General features: G+C 37.1%; 3 non-coding genes across 3 annotated transcripts; all 3 read right to left on the reverse strand.

Annotated features, from left to right (window-relative positions):
* Positions 1 to 1,294: 1,294 nt before the first annotated feature.
* Positions 1,295 to 1,413, reverse strand: LOC125027648. Its single transcript, XR_007115055.1, has one exon. It is a non-coding gene; the product is annotated as a 5S ribosomal RNA (ribosomal RNA).
* Positions 1,414 to 2,861: 1,448 nt separating this feature from the next.
* On the reverse strand, positions 2,862 to 2,980 carry LOC125027646. Its single transcript, XR_007115053.1, has one exon. It is a non-coding gene; the product is annotated as a 5S ribosomal RNA (ribosomal RNA).
* Positions 2,981 to 4,370: 1,390 nt separating this feature from the next.
* On the reverse strand, positions 4,371 to 4,489 carry LOC125027649. Its single transcript, XR_007115056.1, has one exon. It is a non-coding gene; the product is annotated as a 5S ribosomal RNA (ribosomal RNA).
* Positions 4,490 to 6,011: the final 1,522 nt, after the last annotated feature.

Genomic DNA, 6,011 nt, shown 5'->3' on the forward strand with positions numbered 1-6,011 from the left:
AGTCATATTACTGAGATGCTCACAATATATGCATCAATCACAACCGACCACTATCGGCACTATAAGCAACGCTAAATCACTTTGTCAGCACTTTTATGCAGCTGCCTTAAAAGCCTTTTGCCAATTTTGGAGCTGTGCAACTCTGTAAACAATGCAGGGTCTACACATAAATGCATAAGAAACTGAGCAAAATGATATTGCACATGCTTATAAATCTGTGTACAATGTACATTGCCGCCACGGTCACGAGAAGGAGCTAAATGATATAGCTAGTCCTAATCAGAAATGCAGATTACTAGTCAATCTTGAATCTTGAGTACTTTCATACAACGCTTTGCTGTTATTATGTTGCCACTTTTGTTGGAATTATCAGTATTATTAGTTGCATTTGCATTTGCATTATTACTTGTAGTTCCTTTATTATCACCCTTATCTCTATGTTTAATAGCGTCCGGTTATTGGTGCCATCAACATTAGGATTATTGCCATGGTAATCATGAGAATGATGCTGCTATAATCAGTGATGGACATCGATACACAGAATTATCTAAAGCGATACCGATACACAGGTTCTTGAAACAATGGCTAAGGGAATTCTGATATTCGGATTCTCTGTAAATAGCTAAAGCGATATCTATACGAATACATGTATCGCTGACACTTTGTTGTAAGAAAATGTCCCCACTGACAGCCATGTATCTGACTTCAATGTTTGATACAATGTAATGACTGCAGCAGAAATTGTTTTCTTCTCGTGTATCATGCTTGTAAATTTTGATGTAATGCAGATTACCAAGATTGATTACCAAATGATTTCAACATAAGAATATTACTGATGTCTCCTACGCCACAGTAACAACAATTACACTTACAACTGACAGCTACGCTCATAGTGCTCATGTAGGTAGTAGTAATGGTAATCGTATTGTCATTTTCCGGATCTGAATGGTACAGAACCAAAGCTTCAAAACTGCTGCCAAATCTATTGCTAAAACTTGATCGTGAGAGTCTTTTTGTTAGCCTGATATCATAATTACAATGATCTTATTCTTATTTGTGTTGCTAATATCATTATTAATGTGGTTATTGATAACACCATCACTATCACTTTGCTTTAGTTATACCCCTATTCGTTTTCTGTTTATCCTTCACTCTAAATCCGACGGTGTTGGCTCTTACTCTATTTCGTATTGATAGAAGTATAATTTCAACTGATCTATTAATCAAATGGAAGAAGGGCCGTTAAAAGTGACAAAAAGAAATACATTACATATCGAGCATGTATATGATAAAATGCCAACAGCATCTGGTGTTCCCAGGCGGTCACCCATCCAAGTACTGACCAGACCCAACGCTGCTTAACTTCGCTGATCGGACGAGAAGCGGTGCTTTCAACGTGGTATGATCGTTGGCATCCATCAGTCCAACATTAACTAACTTTGTGTGTCTGCTCAAATTTGCCTTCATAAGGTAGCTTTCATTTTGCCAGCATTCTGAAGTATCATGACATTCCAGTCATATTACTGAGATACTCACTCACAATATAATGCATCAATCACAACCGACCACTATCGGCAGTATAAGCAAGGCTAAATCAAATGTCATCACTTGTATGCACCTGCCTTAAGCCTTGTGCCATTTTTGGAGCTGTGCCACTCTGTAAACAATGCAGGGTCTACAAATAATGCAAACGGAACTGAGCAAAATGATTATAAATCTGCGTACAATGTACATTGCCGCCACGGTCACTAGAAGGAGCTAAATGATATAGCTAGTCCTAATCAGAAATGCAGATTGCTAGTCAATCTTGAATCTTGAGTACTTTCATACAACTCTTTGCTGTTATTATGTTGCCATTTTTGTTGGAATTATCAGTATCATTAGTTGTATCTGCATTATGATTATTACTTGTAGTTTCCTTTATTATCACCATTATCTCTATTTTTAATAGCGTTCGGTTATTGTTGCTATCAACATTAGGATTATTGCCATGCTAATCATAATAGTGGTGCTGCTCTCATTTAGCGATGGACGTCGATACACAGAATTGTCTAAAGCGGTACCGATATACAGGTTCTTGAAACAATGGCTAAGGTAATTCTGATATTCGGATTCTTTGTAAATCGCTAAAGCGATATTTATGCCAATGCCAAGCAAGGATCGCTGACACTTTGTTGTAAGAAAATATCCCCACTGACAGCTCTATATCTCACTTCAATATTTGATACAATGGAGTGGCTGCAGCAGAATTCTTTTCCTTCTCGTGTATCATGCTTGTGAATTTTGATGTAATGCCGAATACCAAGGTTGATTACCAAATCATTGCAACATAAGAATATTACTGATGTCTCCTACGCCACAGTAACAACAATTACACTTACAACTGACAGCTACGCTCATAGTACTCTGTGTATTAAGAGTGTTATTAAGTATCAGAGAGTGATTATTGCTGTTATCAACATTATCATTATTGTCATGGCAATGATGGTGATGATGGTACTGTAATGATTAATGTAAATCATGAGTGATCATTATAATGGTGGTGATAACATTAATGGTGACAATTGGAATGACAATTAAACAGTAGGCATGTCGATGACAATAAATGTAATTGTAATCCAACCACAAAAGGTAATGATTGGTAAGTTAACAATTAGATGAAATTAATGATAGAGATCATATAAAGGGCATAATAATCATTTGAAAGCGTGACCATCCTTCACTCTAAATCCGACGGCGTTGGCTCTTACTCTATTTCGCATTGACAGAAGTATAATTTCAATTGATGTATTAATCAACTAGAAGCAGGGCTGTTACAAGTGACAAAGAAAGACATAACACATTTAGCATATATAATAAAATGCCAACGGCATCTGGTGTTCCCAGGCGGTCACCCATCCAAGTACTGACCAGACCCAACGCTGCTTAACTTCGCTGATCGGACGAGAAGCGGTGCTTTCAACGTGGTATGATCGTTGGCATCTACCAGTCCAACATTAACTAACCTTGTGTGTCTGCTCAAATTTTCATTCATGATGTATCTTTCATTTTGGCAGCATTCTGAATTATCATGACATCCCAGTCATATTACTGAGATGCTCACAATATATGCATCAATCACAACCGACCACTATCGGCACTATAAGCAACGCTAAATCACTTGTCAGCACTTTTATGCAGCTGCCTTAAAAGCCTTTTGCCAATTTTGGAGCTGTGCAACTCTGTAAACAATGCAGGGTCTACACATAATGCATAAGAAACTGAGCAAAATGATATTGCACATGCTTATAAATCTGTGTACAATGTACATTGCCGCCACGGTCACGAGAAGGAGCTAAATGATATAGCTAGTCCTAATCAGAAATGCAGATTACTAGTCAATCTTGAATCTTGAGTACTTTCATACAACGCTTTGCTGTTATTATGTTGCCACTTTTGTTGGAATTATCAGTATTATTAGTTGCATTTGCATTTGCATTATTACTTGTAGTTCCTTTATTATCACCCTTATCTCTATGTTTAATAGCGTCCGGTTATTGGTGCCATCAACATTAGGATTATTGCCATGGTAATCATGAGAATGATGCTGCTATAATCAGTGATGGACATCGATACACAGAATTATCTAAAGCGATACCGATACACAGGTTCTTGAAACAATGGCTAAGGGAATTCTGATATTCGGATTCTCTGTAAATAGCTAAAGCGATATCTATACGAATACATGTATCGCTGACACTTTGTTGTAAGAAAATGTCCCCACTGACAGCCATGTATCTGACTTCAATGTTTGATACAATGTAATGACTGCAGCAGAAATTGTTTTCTTCTCGTGTATCATGCTTGTAAATTTTGATGTAATGCAGATTACCAAGATTGATTACCAAATGATTTCAACATAAGAATATTACTGATGTCTCCTACGCCACAGTAACAACAATTACACTTACAACTGACAGCTACGCTCATAGTGCTCATGTAGGTAGTAGTAATGGTAATCGTATTGTCATTTTCCGGATCTGAATGGTACAGAACCAAAGCTTCAAAACTGCTGCCAAATCTATTGCTAAAACTTGATCGTGAGTCTTTTTGTTAGCCTGATATCATAATTACAATGATCTTATTCTTATTTGTGTTGCTAATATCATTATTAATGTGGTTATTGATAACACCATCACTATCACTTTGCTTTAGTTATACCCCTATTCGTTTTCTGTTTATCCTTCACTCTAAATCCGACGGTGTTGGCTCTTACTCTATTTCGTATTGATAGAAGTATAATTTCAACTGATCTATTAATCAAATGGAAGAAGGGCCGTTAAAAGTGACAAAAAGAAATACATTACATATCGAGCATGTATATGATAAAATGCCAACAGCATCTGGTGTTCCCAGGCGGTCACCCATCCAAGTACTGACCAGACCCAACGCTGCTTAACTTCGCTGATCGGACGAGAAGCGGTGCTTTCAACGTGGTATGATCGTTGGCATCCATCAGTCCAACATTAACTAACTTTGTGTGCTGCTCAAATTTGCCTTCATAAGGTAGCTTTCATTTTGCCAGCATTCTGAAGTATCATGACATTCCAGTCATATTACTGAGATACTCACTCACAATATATGCATCAATCACAACCGACCACTATCGGCAGTATAAGCAAGGCTAAATCAAATGTCATCACTTGTATGCACCTGCCTTAAGCCTTGTGCCATTTTTGGAGCTGTGCCACTCTGTAAACAATGCAGGGTCTACAAATAATGCAAACGGAACTGAGCAAAATGATTATAAATCTGCGTACAATGTACATTGCCGCCACGGTCACTAGAAGGAGCTAAATGATATAGCTAGTCCTAATCAGAAATGCAGATTGCTAGTCAATCTTGAATCTTGAGTACTTTCATACAACTCTTTGCTGTTATTATGTTGCCATTTTTGTTGGAATTATCAGTATCATTAGTTGTATCTGCATTATGATTATTACTTGTAGTTCCTTTATTATCACCATTATCTCTATTTTAATAGCGTTCGGTTATTGTTGCTATCAACATTAGGATTATTGCCATGCTAATCATAATAGTGGTGCTGCTCTCATTTAGCGATGGACGTCGATACACAGAATTGTCTAAAGCGGTACCGATATACAGGTTCTTGAAACAATGGCTAAGGTAATTCTGATATTCGGATTCTTTGTAAATCGCTAAAGCGATATTTATGCCAATGCCAAGCAAGGATCGCTGACACTTTGTTGTAAGAAAATATCCCCACTGACAGCTCTTATATCTCACTTCAATATTTGATACAATGGAGTGGCTGCAGCAGAATTCTTTTCCTTCTCGTGTATCATGCTTGTGAATTTTGATGTAATGCCGAATACCAAGGTTGATTACCAAATCATTGCAACATAAGAATATTACTGATGTCTCCTACGCCACAGTAACAACAATTACACTTACAACTGACAGCTACGCTCATAGTACTCTGTGTATTAAGAGTGTTATTAAGTATCAAGAGTGATTATTGCTGTTATCAACATTATCATTATTGTCATGGCAATGATGGTGATGATGGTACTGTAATGATTAATGTAAATCATGAGTGATCATTATAATGGTGGTGATAACATTAATGGTGACAATTGGAATGACAATTAAACAGTAGGCATGTCGATGACAATAAATGTAATTGTAATCCAACCACAAAAGGTAATGATTGGTAAGTTAACAATTAGATGAAATTAATGATAGAGATCATATAAAGGGCATAATAATCATTTGAAAGCGTGACCATCCTTCACTCTAAATCCGACGGCGTTGGCTCTTACTCTATTTCGCATTGACAGAAGTATAATTTTCAATTGATGTATTAATCAACTAGAAGCAGGGCTGTTACAAGTGACAAAGAAAGACATAACACATTTAGCATATATATAATAAAATGCCAACGGCATCTGGTGTTCCCAGGCGGTCACCCATCCAAGTACTGACCAGACCCAACGCTGCTTAACTTCGCT

Source organism: Penaeus chinensis, chromosome 7 (genome assembly GCF_019202785.1).
Source record: "Penaeus chinensis breed Huanghai No. 1 chromosome 7, ASM1920278v2, whole genome shotgun sequence".
NCBI classification, from domain to species: Eukaryota; Metazoa; Arthropoda; class Malacostraca; order Decapoda; family Penaeidae; genus Penaeus; species Penaeus chinensis.